The following is a 21,337-nucleotide window of genomic DNA, read 5'->3' as shown; positions in this document are numbered from 1 at the left end:
ATTTAATCTATAAAGTATCTTAAAACTGAGTTAACCTTGGGGGAAGGTGGTGTGTGTGAAAGAGGGAGGTGCTCTAGATAGGTGCTATACTAAAAAGTGGATCTAGAATTAAACACAGTATATGAAATGTTGCCTTCCCAGGGCAGAATAGAGCCCCATTCTTCCCTTATTCTTGGAATCCTGTGCCTCTCTTCATGCCACCTACAGTTATATTAGCTTTCTTAGCTGTCACATCACACCGCTGACTCATATTGGCCAATAATAATATTCATAATAATAATTATTATCATCATTATTATTATAGCTGGGGCAGCCAGGTGGTGCAGTGGATAGAACACCAGGACTGGAGTCAGGATGACCTGAGTTCAAATCTGGCCTCAGACACTGAGTAACTGTGTGACCCTGGGCAAGTCACTTAGTTCTGTTTCCCTCAGTTTCCTCATGTTGTTCCTTAGTTTCCCATAAAATGAGCTGGAGAAGGAAATGGCAAACTACTCTTGTATCTTTGCCAAGAAAAGCCCTAATGGGGTAATAAATAGAGAGTCAGACAAAACTGAACAAAAACGACGCTAGCTAGCATTTTCTGTAGCACTTTAAGGTTTGTTTGCAAAGCACTTTTCATATATCATCTCATTCGATCCTCAACAGCAATCCTGTGTGGATGGTGCTAGCATTATCTCCACTTTACAGATAAGGAGCCTGAGGCTAAGGCTGCTTTGCCCAGGATTATACAGCTAGTAAGCATCAGAGGCATACTGGAATTCAAATTTTTCTGACTCCAGATCCAGAACACTATCCAATAGACCAACTAATTGCCTATCAGTTCAATAACTTCCCCCATGCCACAATTCTTTTTCAAACTTCTGCATGGCCATTTCCCTACCTCCCAATCTTATACTTGTAAAGTTGTGTTGTTTTTTAAATGCACCTTTATTAAATTTTATTTTATTAAAATTTTATTTATTAAATTTTACATGCATCTTTATTAAATTTTATCTTATTTGATTTGTTCTGGTATTCTAGGTTGTGAAGGTCTTTTTTAATCCTAACCCTATCATCTGGTATGTTAACTATCCCTTCCAGTTTTGTGTCATTGACAAGTTGGATAAACATGATATCTATATTTTATTCAAATCATTGATAAAAATATTAAACAGCACCAAACTTACCCAGGAACTCCACTGTAGAAAAGTGGCAGTTAGGTGGCTCAGTGGGTAGTGTACTAGATGTGAAACATGGAAAACCTAAATTGGAATCCTCCCCCATACACTTTAAGGAGCTGTTTAAGGAGTTCAAACTGGCTCCTGAGAGCTGATTGTTAAATTTTCAGTGTAAGCACCTAGACTTTGGAAATCAACAAGTGTTACAAACCAGGGCTTGATTTATTGTTTTGTTGATTGTCTATACTTAAGAAAGTAAGAAAGTATTAATAATTCAGATTAAACTTAAAATGCCATGCATTTTTTGGAGGATTGATTGTTAAACATTTATTAGCCCATCCCTGATCTGATTGCACACTAACAGCTGGTTCTGATATGACCACTATGACAAGAATTAGACATTTCTTGACTGTTATGATACAGGAGACAGTGATAAGTACTGGACCTATGACTTCATTAGTCTAGTGGGCTTCCATTGAGGAACTTCCTCTACCAATGCTGGTCAGCACCTTCTCTGCAATTTAGTCTTAGAGAGTTGCCCAAAGTAGTGGTGTCAAATTCAAAGAAACCACCATATTGACTTAGAAAACTACAAATTCACATTATCTAAGTCTTATTGTATTTTTAAAAATTATGTTAAACATTTCCTAATTGCATTTTAATCTGGTTCGGCCCCAAAGCCAGTGGCTGCAAATCTGACACCTCTGACCTAGAGCACTTGGTCAAGGACTTGCCTAAAGAGTGTCAGCAACTTGAACCCAGGTCTCCCCGATGCTCTATTCCACCACTTTGCCCTCAAATTTGGCTTATATAAAACTTTACGGTTGGCTTTTGTTGCATTCATACTACATTAGACAAAGTTAAAGCCTCACTAGTCTCCCTAGCAGTAGCAAAAATAGTAGAAACATTTCCCAACAGGTGGCACATAACCTGGTCTGTGCCTTTGCCCTTGTTGCTGGTGAAGGAAGCAGATGCCTTCCAAACAGCCTGTATCCTTGACCCAAGGCTGAGGATGATTAGATTTCCAGAGAGAAAGGGAGTAGTGAGGGAGGGGTGATAACTCAGCGGGGGGCAGGAAATCACACTAAAAACCATCCCCCAGGGAGGAAACAGTGATTCACATCTACCTCCACTCCACCCTGCCCCCCAACCTCCCAATGCCACATCTAGCTATCCAACAGGGAATATTAGCATCCCTACTTTAGACCCACCAGTGTTATAAAGTGGTTCCATTTCATTTCTTGTTCAGTGCTAGTGTAACTCGGGCTTCTGGGCAGTAGGACCCCAAGTTTTTTATCTGAAGCTTCACTCTCTTTCCAGTTCCATAATGAACACACATAGGAAGCAGCAAATAAATCCATTTATCCAAGTCCAGAGCAAAAAAATCCAGAAATCAGAGGAAGTGTATATAAAAGAATATATACCAGACAATACTATGTGAAAGAATTCTCCCATTCGGAATGAGGTAACCAGGATCAACCAAGGGAGTCCTACATCTCACCCAAGGGGAAGTTCCCCTAAGTCCCTAGTGTAGCAAGATGGGGATTTCTGGCTCCTGTCATGTTGGCTTCTTTCCAAGATCTTCACCTTCAGCACCCTGAAGTGAAGTTAGCATCTTTCATCTCAAAGCTGGAAGCCAGAAATCCTGAAGCAACTGGAGTGCCTGAAGAAACTCCAAAGAGGACTGAAAAGAACAGAGCTTTCTTCTCCCTCTCTCTCTAGTCAACTCTGCCCTACCCCCCAGTTTGTGGGGACACTGATTTCCAGCAACGAGAAGAGTCTCATACCAGTGGGCTTTGGATGGGTGAGGGGGAGAGGAGATGAGAAAAGAACTATAATGTAAGGGGGTGCCTTAGTTCTAGTGTTACTTGGGTTACACTAGAAATGTCCTGTGCCTTCTGATTCCCTTCTTGAAGAAAGTATTCATATGCATAAGATTTCTTAGTTATCTACAACCCCTGGGACTCTTTCATTTCTGAAACTCCAACTTCCAAGCTACTTTTTGCCAGTGTCCCCTATGGCTACCTTTGAATCAAATTCAGCATATATCAAAGTATAAGTTGGCTTGTTTTGGATGATCTTGTCAGGATCATTCCAGAACTTCATTAACTCTTGAATCTCCAAATCAAATGTAGAGGGCATAAGATATTGATGCCTAAGCTTCAAGCATCTTTGGCTCACCTTTTGCTTATATTCCTCATCAGCACCATAAGGTGAAATGACCAAGTGGCCCATCAAGTGATTTTTTTTAGCTTATTTTTAACTTTTCTTTTTATTAAATTCTGAAGTTAAAAAAAGAGATTATTTCCATATACATACAAGCACACAAAAAGAAGATTCCTTATAAGTCTGTGAACCTCAATTTCACACTGCTTGCTTTTTAAGAACACTATATATACAGTGCACAAGGTGAATTGAATATGAAGGGATGATATCTAAAAAAATAAAATCAAATTAATGAATGAGAGAGGAATATATTGAGAGAGGGAGAAAGGGTGAGATAGAATGAGATAAATTATCTCACATAAAAGTGTCAATAAAAAGCAGTTCTGTTGGAAGGGAAGAGGGGGCAGGTGAGCGGGAATGAGTGAATCTTTCTCTCATCGGATTTGACCTGAGGAGGGAATAACATACACCCTCAATTGGGTATCTTACCCCACAGGAAAGGAGGAGGAAGGAGATAAAAAAGTGGGGATGATAGAAGGGAGGGCAGATAGGGGGAGGAGGTAATCAAAAGCAAACACTTTTGAAAAGGGACAGGGTTAAGGGAGAAAATTGAATAAAGGGGGACAGGATAGGAGGGAGCAAAATATAGTTAGTCTTTCACAACATGAGTATTGTGGAAGGGTTTTGCATAATGATACACTTGTGACCTATGTTGAATTGCTTGCCTTCTTAGGGAGAGGGGGGTAGGGAGGGAAGAAGGGAGAGAACTTGGAACTCAGTGTTTTAAAAGCAGATGTTCAAAAAAAAAAGTTGGTTTTGCATGCAACTGGGAAATAAGATATACAGGCAATGGGGCATAGAAATCTATCTAACCCTACAAGAAAGTAAGGGAAAAGAGGATGGGGGGGAGTGGGGTGACAGAAGGGAGGGCTGTCTGGGGAGCAGGGCAATCAGAATATATGCCATCTTGGAGTGGGGGAGGGTAGAAATGGGTAGAAAATTTGTAATTCAAAATCTTGTGGAAATCAGTGCTGAAAACTAAAAATATTAAACAAATAATAAAATGTAAAAAAAATTTGAAACCTTTTTTTTGGTGAACAAAAGTATATTCTCTCTCCCTCTTCCTTCCCTTCCAGGTACTTTTGTAGTCTCTGTGTCCAAACAATTTTTTTTCCTTTGCTGTTCTGCTTGATTTATTTTCTTCTTCTGAGCTGGACATTTCAATATTTATGAATCCATAACATTTCTTTACAAAGTTTGATGTCTTTTCTTCACTCCTATCTTCAGTCTCAGCTCCTGAAATGACATTTTGGGTCAGGGTCACACTCTGCAGCCCCTTGCACAGGGTCACATTTTGTCTGATCTCAATTGTCTGGTCTCTTGATGATGGCTTCCACTTTCCTTGATGTGATGTAATTGCCCACAGAGTCCTGGTAGGTTTCAGGCCCCCTTGAATTGTTGGAGTTCACATGGAGTATCTCAGTCCAGAGTATTGCTGACTTCTGGAGCCTCTGGGGCTTCCTGGTGTGAAAGCTGTCATATTGGTCTTTGTGCTGCTGGCTCTTAACCTTTGCTTGAGGTCAGAAAGCTGTGGGTTTCCGACCACTTGCAGCTTCCTCATTTGACTCTTCTAGTCCTGTTCTTTTTCCATAGATGGCTGCAGGCTTTCAGTACCCTTAGAACACCTCTGCTTTATGTAGGCAGGCTTCCATCTTGTTTTGCTGGATTTAAGCTGACTTTTCTGGTAGAGTCCTTTTCTTATGGCCTACATGTTCTTGGCTGTCATTTTGTGCTGCTCTAGGCTGTATAAGGACACTCAATGTTCTTTCTTATATAAGGACACTGTATAAGGGCATTCTCTTTCTTGAAGTGGGGAGGGAAGGAAATAAGCATTTATACAGTGTTTACCATTTTCCAGGCACTGTGATAAGGGCTTTTTACAAATGTCTCATTTGATCCTTACAACAACCCTAGAAGGTAGGTGCTGTCACTCACATTTTATATTTGAGGAAACCAAGGCAAACAGAGTTTAATTGGCTTGCCTAGCACCACACAACTACTAAGTGTCTCAGGTTGAATTTGAACTCAGGTCTTCCTGACTCTAAGCCTAAATTACTATTAGATCTAGGGCTATTTTTTAGTTTTTTGTTGGGAGATCTGGACTGCTCTGCCACCGTTCACAGAACTATCTTAACTAGAAGTCCTTCTGCTTAAGTCTTTGCTTTAAGTGCGACCAAGAACTTTAGACCAGGATACTGCCACTATATTATTTAATATTTTATCACACAATTGAGGCTTTAATTCTGCATGCTACCACATATCTTAGCTGACCTATGTTTTTATATGATCACTTTGATCAGGCTTAACACAGCATATCCAGACTAATGAGAAGTAAAAGTCTTGGAATAACTTTGGATAATTATTCACATTGCTATCTGGCACTTTATTATCAGTCAATCAATAAGCATTTATCAAAGCACTGTGCTAAGTGCTGGGTATTAAACAAAAGGCAAAACCATAGTCTCTGTTCTCACGGAGTTCAAGAAGCAAATAGTCTAATGTTTGCATGTACAAGCAACTATGTACATAAATGCAAGTTACATACAATACAAACAGATGATAATCTCAGCAAAGAAGGTACTAACAGTGGAGGGTGGGGGAGGGGACTAGGAAAGGCCTTTTGAAGAAAGTATTTGATATGGGTTTTGAAGGAAACTGGGGTAACATTCCAGACATATGGGTTAGCCAGTGAAAAGGCAGAGTTGGGAGTTGGAGTGTCATGTGTGAGGAACGGCAAGAAGGCCAACATTGCTGGATCACAGAATATATGGAAGGGAGTAAAGTATAAGAAGATTGGAAAGGTAGGAAGGGGCCATGTTGTGAAGGGCTTTAAAAACCTAACAGAAGAAATAAATGGGGCTTTCCCTAAAAGGGCAAATAGTATCTATCTAAAACCATCAGCAAGCATTATCTGAAATGGGGATAAACTAGAAGCCCTCCCAATAAGATAAGGGGTGAAGGAAAGTTGCTTATTATCACCATTATTTTTCAATATTGTTCTAGACATTCAAGCTATAGCAATAAGACAAGAAAAAAAAATTGAAGGAATTAGAATAGGCAATGAGCAAACAAAACTATCATTCTTTGCTGATGATATGATGGTATACTTAGAGAATCCTAGAGAATCAACTAAAAAACCAGTTAAAATAATTAACAACTTCAGCAAAGTTACAGGATATGAAAAAATCACATAAATTGTCAGCATTTCTATATATTACCAACAAATTCCATTTAAAATGACTGCAGATAATATAAAACACTTGGGAGCCTACCTGCCAAGACAAATCCAGGAACTATGTGAACATTTTCATAAAAGAAAGTTATATCTAAACAACTGGAGAAATATTAATTGCTCATAGGTAGCCAATATAATAAAGATGACAAATCTATCTAAATTAATGTACTTATTCGGTGCCATAACAAATCATACTCCTAAAAATTATTTTACAAAACTAAAAAAAATAAATAAAATTCATCTGGAAGAACAAAAGGCCAAGAATATCAATACAATCAATGAAAAAAATATGAAGAAAGGTGGCTTAGAAGTACCAGATCTCAAACTGTATTCAAAATGGTAATCATCAAAACTAAAAAAAAAAAGAATGTTAAACAATTTTGTGCACATGTAATTGAGAAAAAGATAAAATACGAATTAAATTAAATTTTTTAAAAAGCCCAATGGAGGATTTTATATTTTATTCTGCAGATGAAGGGAGGGAAATTTATTGAATGGGTGTGTGTATGACATGCTCATATCTGCACAAAGCATTTTCCTCGCCATCACTTTGTCACATGAATATTTCAGGTATGATTATCCTCATTTTACAGGTGAGAAAACTAAGGCACAGAGAAGTTAAGTGCCTTGCTTCTGAGGTCACACAGAAGTGTCTGAGCCAGGATTAGAAATCTGGTCCTTTTGACGCCATGTCCAAAACTCTTTCCTATGATACCTAAACAGCCTTAAAACTTAGCTTAATACGGTGCCTGGTTCACATTCACTGACTGACCGACTGACTCAAAGGCATTAGAACAGTGACTCACATTGCCAATTGAGTGAATACCTTCTATATGCTTGGCATCTTTCCCAAAAGGGTACTACAGCAGTCTTTCAAAATTACCTCTGATTTCCTTGTCTGATGATGGGGCTAGGAGCCAAGAGCCATTACCCACAAACCTATAAATAGCAGCTTCCCCCCCCCCCCCAGCTTGTGGTAGTGTTAAACAGGTTGGAAGAGGATAAACTTGCAAGGTAATATAAGAATAATCATGACTGAGTAAAGCAATAGCATGCGTCATCAATTAAAAGGTGAATGTGCGAATAAACCCAAGGTCGAAGGCTAGCATTGCCTGCAGGTTACTCAGTAAGCCTAAGAAATCCAAAGCTGAGGATTCTTAGGGACTGATGAATCAACAAACTGTCTGGTCTTTTGATTTGTTCCTCTGTAGAGTAGAGGGAGCTATGTAAAGCACCCTGGAGGATGCTGGGGGGAATCATAAATGCAGAATCCTGCAAAGACAATTTGCGCAGGTGAGAAATGCAATGGAAAGATTAAATAACAGCTTGCCAGCCTGCCAGCAGAGGTCTTTGCAGGAGGCTACTCTTACTAGTTAATTAAAAACTTCAATACCCACTTAGTTCATTTGGGCATATGCAGATGGAATTTTCAGTGTTAATCACACCTAGTACCCAAGGCTTTGTGCTATGATAGTGAACTATAGCTTGAGCCAGAAGAGATCTGTTTGTTTTTGGTCTGAGAATTTGAGAGATTTTATTCTTTGAAATATCAATTTTTTCACAGAGGGTATTCCCCTATTGCCCTAATCCGCAGGCCCCAATTGCCCCATCAACTACAGCCCAGAGTGAGAGAACATCTTCTTCTGAGTCATAAGGGTTCTAGACCTTTTTTGTGAGTCACAGACTCCTTTGGCTACAGGTTGGTGAAGCCTACGGATCCCTTCCCAGAACGTTTTTAAATACATAAAATACGTAGGGATACCTACTTATGTATAGGTCTATGTATGTATATCCCATACTCAGGGATGATCCAAAGCTTCCCTATGCCTCTAGCTCTTAGCTTACAAGCCTCTTACATATTTTGCTTTTAAACATCTTAAATCAGGGGTTTTCAAAATTTATGTAGCAATTCCCCACTTCCTGTGTTTAACAAAAATGATCACAGCCAGCCCCTTTAAACAAAATAATCTACCCAAATAATTTTCTTAGTTTCTATCTCAAATAAAATTAAGAACTTATTATACTTTTTTATGATATACATATGTAAATATACAATATAAATAACAATCTCTGTTGGACATTTAGTATCATAAGACCATTAGACTTCAGAGTCTATCTAGTGTTACCTCTTCATTTTACAGATGAGGAAACTGATATCCAAGAAGGATAAGTGACTTCTTCAAGGTCACGCAGGTAATAAGGGGCAGAACAAGAATTTTAATCTTTTTACTTCAATTCCAATCTTTTTTTCATTTTTTTTAATATCCATTTTTTAAAAATTTGGAGTTCTGAATTCTCTCCCTCTTACCTTTCCTCCACCTGTTGTGAAGTCAAGATATGTGCTATCAATTATATATATATGAAGTAATACAAAACATACTTCCAATATTAGCCAAGTTTCCAAAAGAAAAAAAATAAAGTGAAAAAATTATGCTTTAATTTAATTATGCTTTCATCTGAACTCAGAGTTCATCCATTCTTTCTCTGGAGGTGGATAGCATTTTTTACTATAAGTCCTTTGGAATTGTCTTGGATCATTATATTGATCAGAATAGTTGTCATTCATAATTGATCATTGTACAATATTGCTGTTATTGTGTACAATGTTCTCCTGGTTCTGCTCACTTTGTTTTGCATCAGTTCATATAAATCTTCCCAGTTACTTTGAAACCATCCTGTTCTTCATTTCCCTTTTAACATTGTTAATTCATAATTAATTAATAATTAATAATAAACAATTAAAATTGTTTTTACATGTAATTGGAAAAAAGTTAAATATTTTAAAAAATATTTAACTTTTTTCCAATTACATGTAAAAACAAATTTTAATATTCATTTTTCTCTCCTCCCCCTCACCTTAAGCAATTTGATATAAATTATACATATGCAGTCATGCAAAACATATTTCCATATTAGCTGTGTTGCAAAAGAAAACACAGACTAAATCCCCACCCCCAAGAAAAATAAATTAAAAATAATTATGCTTCTATTGCATTCAGATTCCATCAGTTCTTTCTCTGGAGATGGATAGCATTTTTCATCATAAGTTCTTTGGAATTCTTTTGGATCATTGTATTGCTAAGAATAGCTAAGGTATTCACAATTGATCTTCATGCAATATTGCTGTCACTGTATACGATGTTCTCCTGGCTTTTCTCACTTCACTTTGCATCAGTTCATGTAAGTCTTCCCAGGTTTTTCTGAGAGCATCCTGATCATTATTTCTTATAGCATAATAGTTTTACATCACAATCACCTATTACATTCTCCAATTGATGGGCATCCTTTCAATGTCCAATTCTTTGATACAAAAACAGCTGTTATAAAATATTTTTATACCTATAGGTCCCTTTCCTTTCTTTGATCTCTTTGGGGTACAGACCCAGTAGTGGTATTGCTGGGTCAAAGTATGCACAGTTTTATAGCCCTTTGGGCATAGTTCCAGAGTGGGTAAATTGGTTCACGATTCCATCCACAAATGCATTAATGTCCCTCTTTTTTTGACAACCCCTCTAACATTTGTCATTTGTCTTTTCTTTCATATTAGCCAATCTGATAGGTTTGAGGTGGTACCTTAGTTGTTTTAATTTGCATTTCTCTAATTAAGAGTGATTTAGAGATGTTATAGTGGAAGGGAGAAGTGAGGGAGGAGCATGTAAACCTTACTATCATTGAAATTGGCTCAAAAAGGGAATAACACACACTCAACTGGGTGTAGACATCCATCTTGCCATACAGAAAAGTGGGAGGGCAAAGGGATAAGAGAAGGGGGTGGGACTGAAAGAAGAGAGGGCAGATTGGGGGAGGGAAAAGTTAGAAGCAAAACACTTTTAAGAATGGACAGGGTGAAAGGAGAAAGAGAGCTGGATAAATGGGGAAAATAGGATGCAGGGAAATAAACAGTTAGTAATCATTACTGTGAAAAACATTTTTTATGCAAGTTTCTCTGATAAAGACCTCATTTCTCAAATATATAGGAAACTGAGTCAAATTTATAGAAGAGCCATTCCTCAATTGATAATGGTCAAAGGATATGCACAGTCAGTTTTCAGACAAAGTAATCAAAGCTATCTATAGTCATACAAAAAAATGCTCTAAATCATTATTGATTAGAGATACAAATTAAAACAACGCTGAGCCACCACCACACACCTATCAGATTGGCTAATATGACAGAAAAGGAAAATGATAAATGTTGCAGGGGATGTGGGAAAATTAAAAAACTAATGTACTGCTGATGAAGTTGTATGCTGATCCAACCATTCTGGAGAGCAATTTGGAACTATGCCAAAAGGGGTATAAAAGCATATATTCGGGGCAGCTAGGTGGTACAGTGAGTAGACCACTGGACCTGGAGTCAGGAAGACCTGAGTTCAAATCTGGCCTCAGACACTTGACACATGTACAAGCTGTGTGACCTTGGGCAAGTCACATAACCCCAGTTGCCCTGCCAAAAAACAAACCAAAAAAAAAAGCATATATTCCCTTTGATCCAGCAATACCACTAGTAGGTCTGTATCCCAAAGAGATAAAAAACAAAAATATGCACAAAAATATTTATAGCAGCTCTTTTAGTGGTGGCAAAGAATTGGAAATTAAGGGGATGCCCATCAATTGGGGAACTGTTGTATATGGTTGTGATGGAATATTGTGCTGTAAGAAGTAACAAGCAGGATGCTCTCAGAAAAATCTGGACTTACATGAACTGATGCAAAGTGAAATGAGTGGAGCCAAGAGAACATTGTACACAGTAACAATATTGTATGATGATCTGCTATGAATAACTTAGCTATTCTTAGCTGATGATCTAAGATAATTCTGAAGGACTTATGATAAAAGGTGCTGTCTATTTCCAGAGAAAGAATTAGTGGAGCTGGAATGCAGATCGAAAATACATTTTCTTTAAAAAAGGAAAGAAAAAAATGCTTTATTTTTTGGATTTTTTTGTCTGTTTTCTTTCACAGAATGACGTACATGGAAATGTGTTTTGCATGAACTGCTTGCCTTCTCAATGGGGGGGTGGGAAGGGAAGGAGGGAGAGAAGTTGGAAAAATTTGAAAAAAATGTTAAAAGTTGTTTTTACATGTAATTGGGGAAGAAATAAAATATTAAATTAAAAAGACTAAAAAATAGTGATTGAGAACATTTTTTATGACTATAGATAGTTTTAATTTCTTCATCTGAAAAGTGCCCATTCATATCTTTTGACCACTTATCAGTTGGGGAATGGCTCTTATTTATATAAATTTGACTCAGTTCTCTATATATTTGAGAAATGAGGCCTTTATCAGAGAAACTTACTGTAAAATTCCCACACACCTCCACCCCTGTTTCCTGCTTTCTTTCTAATCTTGGTTTTGTTTGTGTAAAAACTTTTAGTTTGATGTAGCCAAAATTATCCGTTTTACATCCTGTAATCCTCTCTATCTCTTGCTTGGTCATAAATTCTTCCCTTATTGATCTTGCAGGTAAAATTTTCCATGCTCCCCTAATTTCAATTCCAATCTTTCTGTGCAACAGGTTGCCTTCCAAGGGGGAAGGGGGAAGAAACTTGAGGGTGGTGAGAGGCTCCCTCAGTCTAAAAACAACCTCAGTGCTGAGACAGGCTTGGTGCTGAGGGTATAGAAAAGACATGGGGGTGCCATATCATCCCCATGCTATGCTCAAGCAGGACCCTTCCCATCTGGCACCCCGGCAAGGCCATGGGAACCTAATTTACCTTGGGGTGGGAAGATGGTAGGCCCAGGACCAGCAAACAAGATTGCCAAGGATCCCCTACAAGCCCCTTTATCTATGTCATGGGCTCTAGCCTCACATTCTCCAGAGGGTAGGCGTGAAAGTGGCAACCAATTGGCACCAGAGCACACCAATATGTTCCCTCTGGCAAAGGGTTCCATTCCGTCATTGTGCTGAAGCAGAGCAAAGAACAGGAGAAAGGTACCCGGGTCTTCTTGCAGAGCCATTTAGAACACAAGGGGTAGCAGAACATCCATTCCTGCCTATGCCCATGGCAGATGACATTTCTCTCTCCATCTTCCCCACCTCAATAGCTAGAGAGAATTTTCTGTTATTTTGTTTTTGTTGACATTGATTTAACTTTGTTTTCATTGAAGAGTGGATATGTTTAAGTGGGAGTTGTCATGACCCAATGATTTGGGTCATTGCTTCAAACTTCCCCAAGAGGATCTTATGTTTCCCCACACCCCGGGGGGGGGGGGATTTAGTGACTGGAAACTCTCTTAATCAATACCTGGGCATACATATATAATAGAATAGCAAGCATTTATACAAAGCTTTAAGGTTTGCAAAACTTTAGAAAATATTATCTTATTTTCATCCTTACAATAAACCTTGGGAGGTGAGTGCTATTATCTGCATTTTACTGAAAAGGAAACAGAGGCTGGCACATGTTAAATGACTTGTCCAGAGTCACACAGCTAGTAAGTATCTGAGACTGGATTTGAACCTCAGGTCTTCTGGACTCTAGGTCCACAGCTCTATCCACTTAGCGGCCAAGTGAGTATCTGTCATACGACAAAGTGAATAGAAGTCAATAGTTCTGACACACCCTCATATGACCTTCTTCTTACTACATGAAGTAAATAATGCCCACATTGTAAAGTTAAAAGGAAAATATGAGATAAAAATAATAAAAATGAATATTCTCCTGCTCTGAAAGAAATGGATGGGGGAAGGGCATGATTACTAGACATTTCAGTCAACAAATATTTATCAAAACCTCTCAACTCTGAGAATACTCCCTGGCCCAAAACTCTCTTCCTCCTCACCCCAACTTCCTGGCTTCCCAAAGCCTCAGCTGGGATCCTTCTGTGAGGAGCCTTGCCAAGTTCTCTTTAATCTAGTGCCTTCCTTCTGAGATTATCTCCAATTTATCCTCTATGTATCATTTGTATATATTGTTTCCATGTTGTCTTCACAAAGAGATTGCAAGTTCCTTCAGACAGGATATGTTTTTGCCTTTCTTTGTATCCCCAAAACTTATTACAATGCCTGGCACAGAGGTGTTTAGAAAATAAGTGTTGACTTGACTTCTTTGATTATTTCCATGTAAGAAGATTTAAGATAGGACAGGTAGACAGATTATGCAGAGCCTTAAGTTATCACCAACCGCCTTGCACTTCTAAGCACATATAAGCCTATATAATCTAAATCTATATAAAGCATGAAACACTATATAGAGCAGGAGTTGGTAACCTATGGCATGGATACCAAAAGTCGCAGAGAATATTTTTAACAACTCCAGGGCTGTGACAGCAAAGATTTAGTGGCTACCAGAGCCTTGGGGTATCTATAGCAGAGTCCCATTCCTGCTAATTTAAGATACTAAGCTATAGGTATAACTCCTCCTTGGGGAATTGTATTTTAATAAGAAAATCTAAAGAAATTGGTTGGGAAGGTACAGAAACTTAGCACCCTACTTTATAAAGGCTCCTAGTTCCAGATCAAATGGGAGAATGTATGTATCATGCTTTGCATACCTTAAAGTGAATGTCAGCTATAGTAACAATAACTGTTAGGGGCATATAGACAATGTCAGGTTTGCTTCCCTAAGAGTCTGGGCTATACCTGTTCACAAATCTTCAAGGAAAGGTTGTATTTTAATCCTTTCTATGATGCTATGGTATGGAATGAGATTAGGATCAGAAGCTGAATCATTCAATTAATCCCAGTAACACTTCCTAAATGATACAGCAGAATGTACACAGACAAAGTTGTTAACACATTATTTGACTGTCTGAACTATCAAAATAGGTTAAATCCCCCCACCAAACCTGAGAAGAGGGACCTATGTCACAACATGTAGAACAAATTAACCATGCAAGAGTCTTCAATGCATTGGTGCAAAGAGATTCTGGAAATGGCAGCTGCAGCCACAAGCGAAAGAAAAGGCTTTTGTAAGTATAAATGTGACAGAGACTGTTTATCCCAAGTTGGTCTTTTTAGTCACAGATAAAAAGCACCATGAGTAAAATCATCTTCAAACAAGCAAAGGAATTACATCCTTCCAAATTACATGCTTCCAAAGGAAGATGAGAATTGGTGTTTTTTTTTTTTCCTTTTCCTGTGACATTTACAAAGATATAACCTCACAGCAAAAGCCTGGAAGGGGATGTGTTTAATTGTAGAGAAACGGAGAACATTTATGCAAATAGATGCATTAGGTCTGACAGCTTTGGTACAGGCGGAGGCTCTCAATGAAGCACACGGAAGTCACTTAAATGCTTCATGAGTCAGAGGGCACCACAGATCCTCTAGCTAACGATCTTTTGCATTTAACATCTTAGTATCAGCAGGCTTCAATGACACAGGTTCTACTTCTCTTCCACCCACCAAGTAATCTTACTCTAATTGACCTCCTCCTCAATGCTCATCATTGAAACCATCTTCTCAGCCAGATACTACTCAGGATGATGTGCATGTGACTTTCAGAAATTAAATGGCTCCCACATCTCAAGTATAAAACCTGTTTTGGAGATGGAATTAGCATTCACAGCCTTCTGCTAGGGTGCTGCTTCTTTATCCTGTATTGAGTCCAAAGAAATGATAATAATAGTACTTGACAGTGGTATAAAGAGTTTATAAGATGGTAGTTTGCCTCTTGAATGTGTTATCCTGAGAATGTTATTGGACCATGTTGCTTTTCAAACATAAAACATTAGATATTTATGCTCATAGATTGTCCTAAAAACTTCTTGAATCTATATTTTAAGTTTATTACGGACTAAAAAATACAACAAATTTGTTGGAACTCAAACTCCTATATAAACAGGTCAGCTTCTAAGCTATCATGTTAATGCCTGGGATGATATTTGGATCAATGCCTTATGAGTCCAGTGTATCCATAGTCAAAGGCCACTAAAACAAAAAGGTCAAATGTGTAACTATACACATAACAGTCTGAAGTTTGGAAGAATATATCTGAAACTGAATGCTGTCAAATTACTATGACCAAAGAGATTTGCATAGGTGGGAAACTGTGGGTGCAGAATACTGCATGTAAGGTTGAACTTGGTTGTGTTCAGTTTTGCTGAGCTGGTTTTCCTTTGTTAGAGAGGATGACATGGGAGGGGGAAGGAATATAATGGGAAATATATAAAAATGCATCAGTAAAAACAAAAAAGTCTGATTATAGAGAACAAAAGGAAATAGTGTGTTGGATTCAGTCAGAATACCTGGGTTCAAATACAAATTGGCCAACTTTGTGAAGATGAGCATGTTATTCCATTTCTTTTGTTCAATAACTTTTCAGTCACATCCAACTCTGTGATCCCATTCAGGATTTTCTTGGCAAAGACATTGGAATGGCTTGCCATGTCCTTCTCCAGCTCATTTTACAGGTGAGGAAACTGAGGCAAACAGGGTTAAGTGACTTGCCCAGGGTCATACAGCTACCAAGTGTCTGAGGCTAGATCTGAATTCAGGAAGATGAGTCTTCCTGATTTCAAGCACAGTGCTCTATCCACTGAGCCACCTAGCTGCCCATTCCATTTCTTTGAACTTCAGTAAATTGTCTGTAAAAAGAGTAGGTTGGACTACATGACCCTCAAGGGTCTAGGTCTAAATCTATGGTTCTATGTGCAAGAAGGCAGGGAAAGACTAGTCTTTCAACCCTAGCAATGACAGTCAGATCTAATAAAACAAAATAGTCCAAATTAACTTTAAACTTGTTTGGATGTGTTATTTATTTCGTCAGGCCTTTCAGTGATGAGGTGGGTACATGGCATCCCTGTATCCATTCCAAGAGAAAAAATGAGAAATGTCTACAGTGATTGTAGCTTTTCCCCATTTTCAACTGAGAAAGACAACTTGCTTCTCCGGAAAGCAAGTGTGGAATCTCCTTATGTAGCCCAAATTTGGTATTACAGAAAAAAATTTCCATCTTTTTATCTTTTTCAAATGGTGAAGTATAGTAAAAACAATGGATCTGGAGGCAGAAGACATGAGTTTGGATCCAGGTTTACCATGTATGTAGGCTACAGTTAGACACTTTCACTCTTTGGCCTCTGTTTACTCACTTCCAAAAGAAGGGAATTGGAATGGATGATCTTCAAGGTCTCTTCCAGTTTTAACGTGATCCTATTTTCCATTCATGCTGAATTTTCATAAGCATATGCAGACATTAACAGATGGACAGTCTCAAGTTCTGCAATATTTCTCTTAAAAATTCTGCCTCTAGTAAGGAAGTTTTTGATAATGATGGGGATGCATCTGTTTTGCTGAGGTCTTACAGTAAGAGTGCAACATTTTGTTCCTGGCATACCTATATTTTACCTACATACCTTATTTACCTACATTAGAAATGGGTCATTAACAAAAGAATGTTAGTACTGTGACTGACTCAGTCAAGCTCTCAACCCCAACTCTTGCTTTTGTATTAGGGGATTTCAATACATATATGGATGTTCCCTCAGCTATCCCAACTTCATAGTTTGTCAACCTATTCAATTTCCAGGATCTACTTCTCCACTCCACCTCAACTAAATGCAGAGATGGTTATACCTCTGATAGGGTGACTAGTGATCTTGAACCAAAATTTCCTCTTCCATGTTCATTCTTTAATCCGATCAAATTATCTTTATCAATCCATCTTTCTCTATACCTGACACTCCTCTGTGATTGGTCCTAGTCCATGATGTCTAATTCTTCCACCCCTCAGTTGTTATCCCATCACCCCTGGACTAAGCTCTTTTCCCATCCTTATCTTGACCCTTCGGTGAATTAAATTAACTCTACATTATATTTTAATCTTGAATCCCTTTCCTTCTTGTCTCATGATCCATCTTGTCTTGCCAAACCCCATCCTTGGGTCCCACCTTCTGCCTCATTCACTGCTACTCACATGTGGAAGAATGGAATCATGATGATTGGGTCCATCACAGATTTCTTATGGTAACCTCAACTGGCTCCTCATTACAGCAAAGTAATTCTCCTCCTCCCTCACTGATTCTCCATCTCACTAACTGAATAAAGATTTAGGTTTCTCTTCTCTTCTCAAGGTTTTCAAAGGACTCTCTCCCCAGATTCTCAACCTGAGGGCCTAGCCTCACTCTCTAAAATTGAGGCCATAGACCTAGCTATACCAGATATTAAAATGTATTACAAAGCAGCAGTCATCAAAACTACCTGGTACTGGCTAAGAAACAGAGTGGTGGATCAGTGGAATAGGTTAGGTACACAAGACACAGTAGTCAATGACGATAGCAATCTACTCTTTGATAAACCCAAAGAATCTGGCTTCTGGGCTAAGAATTCACTCTTCCACAAAAACTCCTGGGAAAACTGGAAAATAGTATGGCAGAAACTGGGCATAGACCAATATCTTACACCACATACCAAAATAAAGTCAAAATGGGCTCATTATTTAGGAATAAAGGCTGATCCTATAAGCAATTTGAGAGAGCAAGGAATAGTTTACCTGTCAGATTTATGGAGAAGGGAAGAATTTATGACCAAACAAGAGATAGAGAGCATTATGAAAATTGTTAAACTGAAAAATTTTTGTACAAAGCCAATGCAACCAAGATTAGGAGGGAAGCAGAAAATTGGGAAAGAATTTTTACAACCAGTGTCTCTGATAAAGGCCTCATCTCTAAAATATACAGGGAACTGAGTCAAATTTATAGGCATACAAGTCATTCTCCAATTGATAAATGGTCAGAGGATATGAAAAGGCAGTTTTCAAAGGAAGAAATTAAAGCTATCTATAGGCATATGAAAAAATGCTCTAAATCACTACTGATTAGAGAAATGCAAATCAAAACATCTCTCAGGTACCACATCTCTCCTGTCAGATTGGTCAAAATGACAAAACAGGAAAATCATAAATGCTGGAGGGGATGTGGGAAAATTGGAACACTTACATTGTTGGTGAAGTTGTGAACTGATCCCACCATTCTGAAGAGCAATTTGGAACTATGCCCAAAGGGCTATAAAAAAGTGCATACATACCCTCTGACCCAGCAATACCACTTCTAGGGCTGTATCCCAAAAGAGATCATAAAAGTGGGAAAGGGACTCACGTGTACAAAAATATTTATAGCAGCTCTTTTTGTGGTGGCGAAGAATTGGAAATCAAGGGGATGCCCACCAATTGAGCAATGGCTAAACAAGTTGAAATGAGGCACAGATGGACTTCATAATAACCTGGAAAGACTTACGTGATCTGATGCTAAGTGAGGGGAGCAGAACCAGGAGATCATTATACATGATTACATGTTATCTGTGATGACTAATCTTGATAGATTTGGCTTTTCTCAGCAACACAAAGTTCAAAGACAGCTCCAAAACGCTTATGATGGAAAAAGCTATCCACATTCAGAGAAAGAATTATGAGGAGTCTGAACGCAGATTGAAGCAAACTATTTGCTTTCTTTTTTTTTCCCTTCTTTTTTGGTTTTATTTCTTCTTTCTCATCATTCATTCCATTGGTTACAATTCTTCCTTACAATTTGACTATTGTGTAAGTTAAGTTTAATGTGAAGGTATATGTAGAACCCGTATGGGATCACATGCCGTCTTGGGGGCAAGGGAGAAGAAGAGCAAAGGCGAGAAAATTTGGAACTCAAAAACTTGTGGAACTGAGTGTTGTAAACTAAAAATAAATTTAAAAAAATTAAGGCCATAGAGTTCTTTTTTCTCCTCTCCTCTCCCAAAACTCTAACATGTTCCCCACTATCTCTTACTCATCTTTATGGGAAAGTCCCTTTGATATCATCTTCTCCAGATTGTGCCATCATCATTCCCACTCAATCTAATCCTGGGCCATCTCCAGTCGTCTTGGTGAATATTAGGCCACTGGACCCAGATGGCTCTGGAGGAGAAAGTGAAGCTGGTGACCTTGCACAGCCCTTCCTCACTCAAATCAAAGTTAACTGCAAGTCATGTCATCATTTCCCTGACGTCATGGTCCTCTTCAAGATGGAAGGACAAACACAACCTGAGTAGCCTCTCCTCTTCTCTCCTTACCTGAGGGTACTTTGCTCAAAGGAAGGTACATTTCGATAGCAGAAGGCTGCCTCCTTAACTTTGGGTTTACTGGTTAGACTTCTTTCTCAAAAACCAAGCCTTAAACCCAACTCACTCTGGAGCTCATAGATTCGATAATAGGTCCCTGCCCTCCTAGCACAGAGTGAATATAAATACTATATAGTAACTATTTCTCTTTTGACCAGGAACTCTGAGGGTCTTCTGCCAGTTTTTTTGAGTTTTTGATTGAATGGGCCATTCTTTAAGTTAATCATCCCTGATTAACTTCTTAAAGAGGCCTATTCACTGAATGGGCGTTACCTCACCCAAAGTGAGAACCTGAAAAGACCTTAGCCTGAAAGGGCCAGAGTCTTCTAATGCATCCTGCTCCATCTCCCGTGGTCTCAAAATATTGAAAAAAAAATGAAGCTTGCAGACTCCACATTAAGAATTTCTGCATTACTGGAAAATAAGATATACAGGCAATGATGTATAGTAATCTATCCTGCCCTACAGGAAAACAGAAGGGAATAAGAGGAGTGTGTGTGCACGCCATGCGCATGCATGTGTGGGTTAGGAGGGCAGATTGGGGAAAAGGGGTAATGAGAACACATGTCTTGGGGTGGGAAGGTGTAATATTAAGTTGGGACTTTTTTTCACTATTTTAGAATGCTAAATTAAGCGTCTTTGAGCCTTACAAGGTGCAAAGCCCCAGGCCTAAACCCTATCTACTAGGTGCTAAACTGATGTGGGCGTGAAGCCCCCAGGGCCCTAAGAGGAGTTGCTAAGGTCAGAGCCAATAGTATGCACCTAAGTTCTGGATGCTCAGATGGGGACTGATGATGTCCAAAGACTGTATAAAAAGAGAGAACAGGGCTATTGGCTGGGGGCTCTCACTCTTGCAGGAGTGTTGATGTGGAGACTGGGCAGCTGTAGTTAAGAGCCCTCCAGCTTGTGAACCCAGATGTTGATGCCTTCTTGGTAACTATGAATTGTATTTGGTTTGTTTATAATGTATCTTTGTAATTTGTTTGTATTTGCTCTGAAGTTCAGGGTGCTGGCTTTTCCCCCTGAACTAAGTGAATGATATTTGTATGTTGGATTGAAATAAGATTGTTAACCCCTTAACACTGCTTTCCTTAGTAAAGCAGATCAAAAGAACCTGTGCTGGCAGTGTTCTTGTTGTTGGGCTTATGTTGGTCTTTCACCCCCATAGCAGGTGCTAGCCCGATTGTTGAAACAGGAGGGGAGAGATGGGGAGAAAATTTGGAACTCATAACCTTGTGGAAGTGAATGTTGAAAATTAAAAATAAATTAATAGCTTTTCCCTCCATCTTGGAGCCTGAGAGGCCTGGTCGAAACAAGACTTCTAGAACAGCAAAATGTCTGGAAGACTGTAGTCCAAGGACGTTTTTGCTGGCTACAAGCAAGGCCTACGAAACCAGAGGGAACATACAGCTCTTCTGGAAATTGAAGGAGTCTATGCTCAGGATGAAACTGAATTCTATCTGGGCAAGGGATATGTTTACAAAGCCAAAAACAACACAGTGACTCCTGGTGGGAAACCAAACAGAACAAGAGTTATCTGGGGAGAAGTTACTTGGGCTCATGGAAACAGTGGAATGGTTCGGGCCAAATTCAGAAGCAATCTTCCTGCCAAGGCCATTCAACACAGGATCCGAGTGATGCTCTAACCCTCAAGGATCTAGAATATGAAAACTGATTAAAT

General features: G+C 38.7%; 1 pseudogene; it reads left to right on the top strand.

The window, feature by feature from the left end:
- Positions 1-20,990: 20,990 nt before the first annotated feature.
- Positions 20,991-21,317, top strand: LOC118847618 (annotated as a pseudogene).
- The last annotated feature ends 20 nt before the right edge of the window (positions 21,318-21,337 follow it).

This window comes from Trichosurus vulpecula, chromosome 4 (genome assembly GCF_011100635.1).
Source record: "Trichosurus vulpecula isolate mTriVul1 chromosome 4, mTriVul1.pri, whole genome shotgun sequence".
Classification (NCBI taxonomy): domain Eukaryota; kingdom Metazoa; phylum Chordata; class Mammalia; order Diprotodontia; family Phalangeridae; genus Trichosurus; species Trichosurus vulpecula.
Note: the sequence above shows the minus strand (reverse complement) of the source record. Positions and strands in the feature narration are given on the sequence as shown.